Genomic DNA, 13,820 nt, shown 5'->3' on the forward strand with positions numbered 1-13,820 from the left:
TAAGGAAGCTCCTTTGGTTGTTGATGAACAAACTCTTGAACAATGGGGTGCCGAGACAAATTTGGGAATGGAGTAGATCCTACTTATGAGATATCTGAAGGAATAAATTGAGGCTATTGTTTTACCAGTTGCTAGTGTCATGGTACAAGGATTGAGAAATAATTTCCCAAATGGAAATGGTGCATAATTGATAGGGTAATAATGGGAGGTTTAATTACCTAGGCCTACACTGAGTTACTTTCACAGAAGGCAATGAAATTACCACTGTGTTTTGTAAATCCAGCCTGGGATTGCTGCTTAATTTTCTGTGCTTATTAATAAACCAGGAGGGGGATGAGAAAGGGAAAACACAGTGACAAATATGGTTTCTGTTTGTGATAACCTAGCCTTGCCTCACAGCTGAAGTGTCAAAGCTGATACACAAAAGATTGACCCAAAAAGACAGAAAGACTTACTCAAACAGGTTTAAAAAAATGTTTTGCAAATGATAACAGAGGATGTGGATACAAGGCCATGGGCCTGGATGCATAATGAAGAAGGTGCAGTCTGGTAAAACAGTCTAGTACGAGAAACCCCCATTGCCCAGGAAAGTCCATTCACTCAGGTGTGTTTGAATTTTGGGGCAGCAACTAAAAGCATTCCTAAAAATTATTCCATTCAAAAGGCAATTGCAGGAACATTTGGATTGGAAGGAGCCACTTGATTTATGAGGTCCAGTATGCTGCAATCACAGCATCAACAAGAACATCTATTGTACCATCCCCTCCACACACACAGCAAAAAGCAAAGTATCTCCTAACACGCTCTAACAAAACATGGGATCTTTGGTGAAAATAAAAAAAAATTCCTCAGACTCTAAATGTCCTATCTGGAGAGATTTCAGATACAGAAATCAAAACAATCACAGGATCACATAGACCTGAAAGTGACCTCAGGAGATCATCCAATCCAACCACCTGCTTACGGCAGGATCACCCTTACCTAAACTATCTCATTCAAGTGTTTGCGTAATCCAGTCATCAGTGGCACTCAACCAGTAGCCTGCAGACTGGATACAACCCACTGAGCTATGTCATTCAGCCCATGGGACACCCCAGGGGGCTGGAAATTTGGTGTGGTGGGGAGAGGTACCGTTGTTAATTACTCCCAGAGCCATGGAAATTAATGATTCCACCGTTCTGTCACTACCCTATTTATGGAACTGTGGGGAACCCCATGGTCCAGATGACATAGTCCCACATGCCAGATTGCACCTCCATGTGGGGTCACACTGAAGGATCTGGCCCATAAGGTCACACCAGTGCACTAGATCACACCCATGTGCCAACCTTGCATGGACAGGCCCCACACCACTCATCTGGGCAGCATAGCCAAGAGGTTGAACACCACTGGGGACTGGATTACACAAACACTTGGATGAAATGGTTTAGACAAGGATGATGCTGCCTTAAACACGCAGTTGAACTAGATGACCTCCTGAGGTCCTTCCAGACCTATGAGTCCATGATCGTTATGTTGTCTGCAGATAAAGACTCTGCAGAAAGGACATTTAGAAATGTCTGTGACATCTTGAATGGCCAGCCCTTGATAAAGACCTCAAGTGCCTGATGGCTGTAGAAGTTGAATACAGTTGCCTGTATTCATCTGCTATAGCCATCAGGCACTTGAGGTCTTTCTCAAGGGCTGGCCATTCAAGATTTCACAGACATTTCTCACTTAGCACTCTTCATTGGTTCCCGAAAAAACAAGCATTAAGTGGAAATAGCATTAAGTGAAACCGAAAGTTTTTGACGAACCAAGATGGTGATCATGAGCATTATAATGAAACTCACTGAGTGCTAAGTGGAATCAGGCACCAATGTAAAACAAGAGTTGTAGCAAAATAGCGCTAAGCGAAACAGTGTTAAGCGGGCATTGCCTGTACTGCCATTTAATTGTTACAAGATGTTCCTCTCCCTCCCCCCCGGTAATATGCCATTTTTAGACAACATAGCTGTATATTCTGCCAAAGACTATAATTCGCAGTACATAATAAAATAGTTTTTTTATTAGTGCATGTAAAACGTGTCTCCTGATTCATCAGGCTCATAATTGGTACCATTCAGTTACCCTGAAACAAACAAGGCTTTCTAACTCCTAAGACTCCTGCTGGGTTATAACACAGCCAACACATGTTCTCCTAAATATTCTGCAATAATTAGTTGTTTTAGGATGGATAGAGAGACAAAACTACAACCAAAAAGGGGTTATACACTAAGCAACCACTTTTCCAGTCCAAGACTAACATTTAGCTGTCATTAAGCTCTTGAGTCCCCTGCTCTTTTCCTGTCTACTGCTTATGGCACCTAACTTGTCTCATGTCATGTACTGGAGCTTGACTGGATGCTGTGACTTCCACTAGGTTCAAGGGTGCCTCAGAGTCAAACATTATGACACCTACATCCCTTTATAGAGTCAGCATGGAGTGACTGAGGGGCATTTGAAAATTTTACCCCCAGATGTTTTTGCCTATATGTGCTTACATGTATTTATATCTTACTTTGACGAGTTGGGATATTTAGTTCACGGCCAGTTATTTCAGTCCAACTGAGATCACTGAGTTGCACAAACCTAATGAGGTAACCTCATAGACGTTTAAATACATCCATAAATCTTTAATTGTCATCCAACAGAGAGCCTTCACCCACGGATGAGATAAAAAGCAAACTCAACTAACACAAGGGTTACTAGGAAATCTCTGAACCTGTTGTTATGGTGCCTTTATACTGACTGGACTCCACTGATAGTCACCCAGTTACACACCTCAGATCTGCTCCAAGGTTACATCCTACCTCCATTATTTTATCTGTGACACTAAAGTCCCTCAAACAGATAAAATTTTCAAATACCCCTCAGTCACTCCATGCTAAATCTAAAAAGGGATGTAGGGGTCAAAGGGCACGTGTACACGTTCCTTAACGTACCATAATTATGGTGGATTAAGTTTAGTACCTGTAATAACAGGTACTTACTTAATGCGCCATAAAGAGCACCCCTGAACATTAATGCAGATTAATGCTTTTTAAGTGATGTTAATGCGCATCAGGCTAAATCTACTGTGCATTAGCACATTAGCATGGTTTTTGCCAGCCACGCTAATGCGCCGTACAATTAGTCTCCTGAACATTAAGCAGATGTTTTGTTTAACTTGGAGGCCCCCTAGAACCTACCAGAAGTCACAGCATCAAGTCAAGCTCCAGTACACTACACAAGGCAAGTTAGGCAGGAGCCAGCATGGTTGATGGGGAGCCACTGAAGCTAGACAATAGGAAATGCAGAGAAGAGAGATGAGGGCTAAGTCCCACACCTCAGCAGTAGCTGGGGGTTTAACTCTGGGCCATCTGGAGGCCTGTCATCTCAGTGCTTGGGGTGCTGGCCATGACTTCCTTCCTGGAGATGTACCTCTAAGCTAAGCCAGTCCTCTCTTATAAAAAATGAACAAGAAAAGGCCGCTGCCCCACCTCCAGCTTCACCATTATTGCCAAGGGTCTAATGGCTGTGCTGGGAGGCAGAAAACATGCTTTCAAATCTCCCTTCTATCTGATGTGGCCAAGGACATGAACCTAAATCTTCCACATCCTGGAGTGCCCCAACCACCAGACTGCTGAGCTGCTGGTGGGTTCAGACCTCTTAACCTACCCTGCTGGAGCTACTCCACGTTCGAGTAATAATTAGCCACTGACTCACCAAGGGCAAGAGAGAGTGATTAATAGGGCTGTGCAAAATTTCACTGTCCGTTTTGTTTTGACACTGTTTTGACACAGTTTTGACACTGTTTCGAATTATTTCGAGGTCAAAACAGCAAAATCAAAGTGAAACAAAGGCAGTCGAAATAGCCTCAAAACAAAACAAGGCTATTCAAAATGTTTTGAAAGTCAAAACATTTCAACCATAGTGCTGGGGATGGGAAGTCAGTCCAGCCGGGCTGACTTCCCATCCCCTGCGCTAGATCGCAGCATGGGTGGGAAGTCAGCCCAGCTGGGTTGGCTCCCCATCCCCAGTGCTAGATCGTGCCAGGGGTGGGAAGTCAGCCCAGCTCTGACCTGTGGGCCAGACTTTGCCCACCCCAAATTAGAGTTATGAGCCCAAGAAGGAACTCACAGAAACCAGCCCACTGAATGGGAAGCCAGCTAAGCAAGCTAATAGGCAATTCAAAGGAGAGAATGCCTCTCTTCAAAGAGAGCCAGACATGTAACGTGCTGCTGAGATTCACAGCAAAGTTGGCCTGCTGGCACACTGAGCTGATGCAGCTATATTGGTGTTGGGACCTAGCTAGTGTCTCAGCACATGTCTCTTGGTGAGCTCTGTAGACAAGCCAACTTGCTTGCACCTAGCACAAGTGCTGGATTGCACCAAGAAGAGATATTCCCTAAAGTCCCCTGTAAATCTACTCTTATGTCTGTAATCTGTATTGCGAGGCATTTGATATATTTTGGAAACCAATGACAAGGTGATTCTGGAATAGTGCTGAGTCAGCACTGTAAGCTTCATGCCAAATGGGAATTTCAACAAGAAATGAATCAGAACGTCACAATCGGCACCAATTAAAATGGGCTCAGCAAGTCAGCCCTGTCGTGTGTTTCTTGATAAGGCCCGAGTAGGATGGAGGCAGCTCTCTCCCTGAACTGATCAGAGAAGGAAGACCCCATCTCAGAAAGGGACTGAATGAGACTTATTGGAAAAGGGAGTACAGCAAAGCTGTTCAGGAAAATGGTTTAGATTGGGGGAGCTGTTTTTGCTAGAGCTCTTCAGGCCACTAAACTAGACTCTACAGTAAAATCTCTCTTTTCTCCCTCATTGCAGCACCACTCCTGTCTGCCAGCAGAGTGAACTTTCATTTTACAGCGTACGCTTTGCTTCACTTCTCTTTTTTTGACTGGTAGTCTGCAAACAAAGCCGATGCTTATGTTCACAGTAGGATTATAAACTTCCTACTTCCAAGCCATTAAGCATGGTCTGTGACAATGTGCACACCGTATCGTATTATACAAATACATGTAATCCATCAAACAAGTCAAAACATAGAAGTCTTGCAAGTTTCTATAGCCAATTTATAAACTATATGTGCATTGTGGAATATGCAAGGAAAACACAAGTTAACTGAACTGTTGAAAGAAAAACATACATTATGCATGAATCAAAAAAGATATGGAAATTTGTGGGGGGAGAGAAATGGAGGCAGGTAATTTAAAACAGTAAATCCCTAAAAGGCATGTTACGTGTTAAAGGTCCTGGACACTACAGGCCAGATCCTGTTCCACCTAGGGTGCATCTGCACATCGCCCTTGCAGTGATGTAGCGATGCACTATATTGCCGTACGGCATGCTATGGGGACATAGCGATCACAGGGGTCTACATGCGCTCACCAGCTACATTGCCATAGCAGTGCACTCCTCCGGTGTAGCGCACAACTACGGCAATGTAGCGGCAAAATCTAACTGTGCCATGTGCATGGCACAGTAACCATAGCCATGCTTTAGTGTTTCCAAAAGGATGTACTAAAGCATGGCGCTGTAGCAACATTGCCATACGCCAACATGTAGATGCACCGCTCGTGACATTTAAGTGGCACTTAGGCATCCAAGGGCTAAAAACTGCTTCCCTTTATGCACCTAACTGCCTTGTCCACAGCTGCTTACCTGCAGGTTTGGGCATTTATGCACCACTTATGATTCAGCTTTGGGTGCAAAAGGGGACAGCTGCACAATGAAACAGGCTCTGACCAAGGAAGTGGGATACCTTGGTTCTAGCCCCCACCTGGGGTTTGATCCAGCAACTATATGCTTGCAGCAGAGGGCTCTGACCACCAGACTACAAATTCGATATTGCCTTGAGCCTTCTTTGGGCTTCCTTCTGAAGACAGCCCCCTGGGCCATGTGAGGCCAAGAGGCAGCATGCAAGCTAGAGGAAAAGCTGCTCAAAGGGATGGATGCTGCTCTTGAAGGGATGTGACCTAGGCTTCTAGTCCGATTTCTTGCACCCAGTGGGTCTGGAAGGTTTCCCAGTGCTGTTTATCCAAAGCAAGGTGCTGTGGGTCAGCTTCAAGACTAGGGCTGAAAGGGGCACTGGTCATGCCTGGACCAAGGTCTAGCTGTTATAGAGCATTGCTAGGAAGCAGGAAATGCAGGTTCAGACAGTGTTTGAGTGAAGGGGGTTTCTGCTGTCTGGGAAGTGTCCTAGCGCTTGGACTAAAAGTTGGGAGCATTCTGCTCCCCCACATTGGGCAGCAATGCACGTGGAGCCATTCTCTTTTATCACAGGAAGACTCACATGCTTCAGAGCCAAAAGCTTGCCAGTGAGGCTGCTCTGGGTTTACCCCGGACCCCCAGGAGAGCAAGGGCAGTTCCCCCTTATATCCTGTGTCACAAAACAGAATTCCCTTTGCACTTTTTCCTGACCATGCACGATCTTATAGACATCTCTCATATTGCCCCTTAGTCTTTTCAGTCTCTCCTCACGTGCAAGTCAGTCCATTGCTTTAATCACCTGTGCTGCCCTTAACTAGTTTTATGTCTCTTTTCTAAGACGATATACTGGAATTAGGCACATTACTCGAGATGTGGGCACAACACAGATTTATGGAATGATGTTTCTGTTGTGGTTTCATAGATTTCATAGACATTAGGGTTGGAAAGAGGCCTTGCAAAATCAGTGGGTCCAGCCCACTGCCCAAGGAGCAGGAAGTCTGCTGGGGTCAAATGATCCCAGCAAGATAAGCATCTAAGTATGTTTTAAAGGTGTGTGTCCAGAATAGGTGCTTGCTCCACTCTGGGGGGAGTCTATTCCAGACTCTGGTGACTCGGATGGCAAAGGCCATTTTTTCTTATGTCCAGCCTAAAATGATCTTCCTGGAATTTGTGACCATTAGACCTTGTCTTCCCTTGGGGTGCCCTGGTGAGCAGACGTTCTCCCAGTTCCTGGTCAAACCCCTAAAATAATTGTTGGCCGCCATCAAGTTTCCCCTGAGCCTTTGCTTCTCCAGGCTGAAGAGTCCCATGCCTCTCAGCCTTTCCTCATAAGACTTGTTCTCTTGCCCTCTGATCATGTGTGTGACTCTCCTCTGGACTCTCTCAAGCTCTTCCACAGGCTTTCTAAAGTGCCAAGCCCAGAACTGGATGCGGTACTTCAGCTGCGGCCTCACCAAGGCTGAGTACAATGGGGGGATGACGTCCTGGGTCTTGGTTGAGATGCATCGATAGATGCAAGCCAGGGTTTTTTTTGCTTTGCCGTCTGCAGCTTTGCATTGGTGGCTCATGTTCATCTTGTGTTCAATCATGACCCTCAAGCCTCTTTCAGTCGTGGTGCTAGTGAGTGTAGCCTTGCCAGGCGTATAAGTATGATGTGAATTTTTTTCCCCAAAGTGGAGTACCTTGCATTTCTCATCAGGTTTTGATCTGCCCACCTTCCAAGCCTGTCTGGGTCGGCCTGAATCGCCAGCATATCCTCAAGTGTGACCACATTTCCCCATAGTTTGGTGTCATCAGCGAATTTAGCCAGTCCGCTTCTGATACCCGAATCCAGATCATATATAAATATGTGCATTTCTTTTCCTAATGACTCCAAATGGTTGCATGTGCCTCTTTGGCTGTCCCTGCACATTAGCAGATGCTTTTAGAAAACTGTCCATACTGAGTGCATCTACACAGAACTGACTGATTAGCTTCTGTGCTGCTGTCCACATGTAGACGCTGCACCCAGTAGCAGTTTGCTTCAGAGTTTATTCCTTTGCATTAACTGCACATGTAGATGCACCACTAACTCCAAAATCTCCTTCCTCACTGGTTACCACGCACTCAAAGCCCATCTCTGTGTGTGTGCAGTTGAGCTAGTGTTCCTCATGTGTCAGGCTTTTTCAGGGATATGAACACAGGCTTTCAACTCCTGCAGTGTTTTCTGGATGCCAGGCTTTGGTGGGGGTCCAGAATGAGGCACTCAAAGCCCGTTCTGTTGAAGCTGTGCCACTTTGTCTAATTAATAAGACTATTTATTAGAGCAGGGGCTCTCTGATGTGCCAAGTACTGCCCAAAGCACTGGACTGTAAAGTCAATCTCACACGTGCTTTTTCCCCAAACTCTCTTTAAAATTGCAGCCCGGAGCTGCTTGAGAGCCTTGGGGCGGCTGAGCCTGTGTAGGAGAGGGAGAATTTGCTGCCAGCTCCTGGTGAACAGGGAGACGCAATTGCATGGGCCAGGTTGGGTCTGCATTTCAGTTATGCAACTGCTTAAGGCATCCCCAGGAGACTACAATTATGATCGGGGCCTGGGGGAGACACAATGCTGCTGTCCCTTTAGGTTAACCAGCTAACAAGAGAGCTGCACAAAAATGTGTTGGAGTGAGGAACCGCCATGACCAGTTCCACATTTAGGATCAGCAAATGATAGCGTCTGGTGAGGTGAGGCACGGCTCACAAAAGCTCATGCATTTCTGATTCAGTTCGTCTATAAGGTGCACCTGAACCTTGCCGGCTGCCTGATTTGACACTGACATAGCTCTCCATTCAATTTTCTCGCAAGGTTGGATGAAGTTAAGGAGAGAGCAAAAACACTGTCCTCCTTGGCTAGAAAAGCTTTTTTACTGGGTTGGGAACCATGTAGCCCTGAGCTGCTAGAGCTGAGGCCACATAAAAGCAGGTGGCCAGTGGTGGCCAGTGCAGAAACAGCTGAGGGGGCAGCCATGGAGAGCAGCAACTTTGCTGAGCCAATTCTGAGGACTTCCCTAAGCGGAGCAGCCCAAGCATTGCATCTTGCTCGACACTTAGACATCACTAGCCCTGGACAGTAAACCACAAGCAAGGCACAGGGTAAGAGGGAGTTGGCTGACATGCACACATGTAGTCATATTAGCCCCTCACAACAGAGAAAGGACTAAATACAGAGACATCCCAGGCTGGGAGTCTTACCACATACATCTGGTTCAATTGTCAATGGCTTTGTTGACTGCTGTATTGCTGTCCTTTTCATGTTTATTCTCTATCAAAGGTCTTGGTTTTCAACCCCTGGATTCATTGCTTGTGAGTGGAGAATTCTTACCCATCTAGGGCTGGAGAGCTGGTTTTCTGGATTTCCTAGCAGAGGCTGTGGACAGCGTTAAGTTTTCAGGCAAACGAACCCCAGGCATTTTCCTGCTAACAGCACTTGGCCAAGGCGGGTACGAGACAGCAGTAACAAGAGAAGAGGTGGCAGGATCTGACTCTTTTTAAATACTAATTGTGCTTTTGATTAAATGTAACATCTGACAAAGTGGGTTGTTGCCTGTGAAAGCTCCAGCCTCTCTGAACCAATTTGCCTCTAAGGTGCCACCCTGCCCTTTCCCTCTGCCTCTTAGTCGAACAATTTATCAAAAAAATGGCCCAGAGGAGGCATTTTTGGCACAAAATGGCAAAAAAAACGAACTGAGGACAGACCTCCCTCAGCTCATGCAGACAGACTGGCCTCTGCTTTAATTCCACGGATGTCAGCAACGTTACCCCAGGGATGAATTTCTGCCTTACTCTTCAATACATTTGAGTTGCATTTCTAGTGATTGTCCCTTATCCTCTGACCAAAATCTTTCTGGCCACAGGCCACAGAGCACATTAAGTACCTGAATTCTGAATTTAATTACAGTGTTTAAATAATGATATAGAGCCTTGATTCCATTTACTCACAATGAAGCAAACCAGCTTTATGTATTTAACACCTAGGGCACTTCCTATCTCTATTAGCCTTGGCTATCTCTCCATTTGCTATTTAATCACCTGCTGTCAATTATAAAATCCCTAAGAGGCTGGTCTTTTTTACCATTAGAGGAACTGAATACGCCTGGCATTTTAGCAGCTTTTAGTTAATGCGTTATGTCCTGGAGAGAGAAAGATTTGATTGAAACAAAGTAGATTGTGTATTTGAATACTTTTTTATACTCTGCACCCGCACAGCTCTATTTAGACAGCTTGGGTATTTGCACAGTCTGGTCTGACTAGCCAGTTACACTAACAGCTGCGTCGTAGCATGGTGGCAGCAAAAAGGGGCCTTGAAGTGAGTGCAAACGCAATTTCTGCTCAGCGGCCAGTATAAAGGAGCCTTGGTAAACCTGAGAATGAGGCCCACTGTATTAGGCAGCTTCCTGACTGCCTGCAATATCTTTTTGGAGGCAGTCAAAAAATAGTCCCAATAGGTACTGGAGGCAAGACTCTGTCCCACTTATTAGCTGCTTAAATGCACTCAGTTCAGTCTTGTTCCACCCTGCTCCAGGCCTTGCAAAACAGTTGACACAAAACATAGGTGGGTCCAAGGGTGGATCCAGAGGGGGTTTTCCCTGCTTTTCTGATCATGCCACTAGGGAATTGTAAGTCCCTCAAGCAGGTAATAATTCCTTCCCCCTTCCCCTCTATTCTCAGAGGCATGTCTTCTCTCCTCCCACCCGCCCTACACCCCCTCATCTGCCACTGTCCCCGCTGTCTCGGGGAGTGGGGAGAGCTCCAGAGCTGCTCGTGTCCTGCTCCAGTGAGGCTGCATGGGGGCTGGGCTTGTCCTGAGACAGCAGCAGCAGCTCCCTGCCTGGTCCCCCCCGAAGTGTTCCCCACAGACATGGGGAGGGAGAACCTGCCCACGGCTGCTGTCCCCAGTCAAGCCTAGCTCCCACACAGCCCAGCTGGAGCAAGCCAAAGCAACCCTGGAGCTCCCCCTGCCCCCCGGACAGTGGGGATAGCAGCAGCAGCAGATGGTGGGGGAAGGAGGAAGGTGAGAATGAGTCTCTGAGCAGAGAGGGGGAGGGGAAGGAGGGCAATTCGTACTTGTTTTGGGGACTCACTTTGCTGCTCCTGTCTGCCCACCCTGGCTGGGGAAGCGGGGGAAGCCTGGAAGCAGGGGGTGCACCCACACAATCCTGGAGTTGCTTCTGGGTGGGTCCCCAATCCTCCTGTCTGCTGTTTTGTGACTCAGTCTTAATGTTTAGATGACGGTGTGGTTACAAAAGGACGTTCATTAATGGATATTCAGGACTCAAAGCAGGTGGAACAGACTCACAGCTGGATGTCTAAGTTCACTTGCATGCCTAAGAGGTAGAAGAGAGCCTGGCCTCGTAGCAACACGGCAGCATGTCTCTGCTGTAAGAAGCAGGAATTTCTGGTTCAGAAAGGCACCTGCTGATGCTGGGTGAGATGCTTGCCGGTCCCCTGAAACCTAGACAACTCCACGATGTTGAGTCCCATTTCTTCATGACACGAATGACACCTGCAAGTTTGCCCCTGCTGCCAAGCCATCTCGCCTCTACCACTGCAGACTCCTTGTTTCTAGCTCTGCCTCCAGGCTCACCTAGCCATTTTCTGTGCACAGAGTTGTTCCCTCCTTCTGTAGGCCCTACTCTGTCACCTATATTGGCCCTACTCTGTCATCTTTCCTACTGCGTTCAAACTCCCTGTGGGGAAAGAGGTCCATCTCGGGTATGAATAATCACCTTCCTGCACAGTGACTAGTCGACTGCAGAGAGCAGAAGGCTGATTCCTCACTGTTTTATTTACCCTATTACCTCTGCTCCCGTGCAAAGAGTTTAAAGGGCTGCCAGTCTGATGTGTGTATTTGATGGGACTGTTTGCATTTTTATTTATAAAGATCCTGATTTATGAAGCAGCTCAGATTTCTTTCCATCTCTGGGGCTCTCTGACTACCAGCATGATGCCACAAAAAATTCTCAAAGAAATCGGTATGCTGTTTTCTACTAAACTGCTCCAATGGCAGACTGCATTGAATGGCAATAAGCTAACGGTGCTCTCCACATGAATGTCCAAGGATGTATTAATGGAAGTACTGGTAGCAAGAGGCTCATTGTGTTTTTATGTGTTCAGCACACCAGCAGCCTTTTCTGACTGAAGTCTATGTCAAAGTTTTCATTGATATCAATGCCAGCAGGACTGTATGCCTTGCTCTTGCTGTGCCTTTTGCCTGTATTTGCCATATGCTCCAAAGCTCCTGTATCTTTTGAACAGTACCTACTCTTTGAGGATGGCAGAAAGGGAAAGGTAATAGAGGACACAAGGGCAATTAAGACAGACCCAACTTTGGTATCTTTCCAACTTGGAAAAGGATTTTGTATCAAAGAGACTATTCCCCAAACAATGGCCTGTGGATTGACTGCATAATTCTCTCCCTGTGCAGTGTATCATTTTTTGCCACTGGAGAGTCTAATTCAGCACCTTCCTTGCACTGATTAGGAACAGCTTTACATTAATAAGAATAGCCTCTTGACAGCTCTTAACACTGATTTACCATGCTGCTGCTGACTGTGTCAGCGTCTATCTGATCTTCGTAAATGGATGATCTGCAAATGCCTACTGCTGACTTGCTGAACCAGAAATATCACATGCACTGACTCTCCAGACCCTGCCCCACTGAGAACTTCCACCAGGTAGATTTTCTCCTTTGTAGTTGCCAGTATGTTGGTGTCAGGTCTGCAGAATCATGTCTGCTCTGTCTAATGATCGTTAGATACCAATCTGGGAGCCCTGTACCCTCTCTTTTTGCTATTCCACCTACCACCAGGAAGCCTTTACTTCATCAGCAGTCTGCTATCAATCTGAAGTGTTAGTCTGTATTGCAGGGAAAGCTTAGGAGAGATTTACTTGCTAAAAACATTGAAGCTTTTCTCCCACATTCTTCCAAGACCCATGATCATACCATATTTTCTTGCTCTCTGCCTCCCATTCCTCAAAGAATATGTAAGCAAGATGCTGATTGTGGTCTGGGATCTTGTTTGACTTTGCACCTGCCTGTCTAGTATCATTTAATACTATTAAACATCCAGTCATTCATTTTTCTTGCGATGACTCTCAATGGCTTCTCTACAAGGGCAACATCTTGATCATTCACAACTCCATTTGATTTTGTTAAGAGCAAAGGTTTCTCAGGCGTTACCAGGAGGAAGTTACATCACTTTCTTTTTTTATTGTTCTTTTCCGCACATTTAAGAACTGCCCTATTGTAAACCGTCAGCTCTAGTTGTGCATTTTCCTGCTCAAAATGTTTGTTTGCACCTTTCTACTAGCGTAATGGTTATCAGTCTAAAAGATTTGAGCTTCCTCTGCCTATTTTCCTGAGCCCCTTTTCCCCATCACCCCATATTGTTCCAACTATGATTATTCTCTTTTAGATGAGAGAGAGATTTTGGCCACTTCTGGTGATTAAAGCCTCATGAAATTTCCTGCAGAAGTAGCAGAGATGGAAGCCAGCTTGTAATGCCCAAATTCCATTGGTCGAATTGGACTCTACTTTCCAAAGATGTGGCACTTTTCTCTGATCTAGAACTTGTGTCGGCCATAAGGGCATAGGGTATAGACTACCAGCATCCACGACTGTACCTTTTTCTTATTGGTATTGTCACCTACCAAGATGGTCTACAATCCTAGCTCATGCATACAGCTCCTGCTTTTAACAGTTTTGCGTGTGCCAGACAGACCCATGACACGATTCTCGACTAACTGTCCAAACTCTGAGAGCAAAGTTCATGGACCGTAGAACTGACAATATTTTGTGAACAAGCCTGTCACAAAACCATCCACAGGTACCCGTCTGAGTTTCTCCCTGCCTCACTGCTTGTCTCAAAGAACAGAGAAAGGTTTGCCCTGGGATAACTCCTTGTCCAAGCCTGAAATCCACTGCCCTTATACCAAACCTCACAGACGCAGCAAGGGAATCTCTGCTAGCCCTAAGTGGCTTCCCCTTTGGGTTGTGAAAGAAATTTTAGGTCCCCCTTTCTATAGAATAGCTACCTGGAATATCACTCTTTCAGAAATAACTCTTTACTCGAG

The sequence above is a fragment of the Gavialis gangeticus genome, unplaced genomic scaffold (assembly GCF_001723915.1).
Source record: "Gavialis gangeticus isolate Ggan-Ray unplaced genomic scaffold, GavGan_comp1, whole genome shotgun sequence".
NCBI lineage: Eukaryota > Metazoa > Chordata > Crocodylia > Gavialidae > Gavialis > Gavialis gangeticus.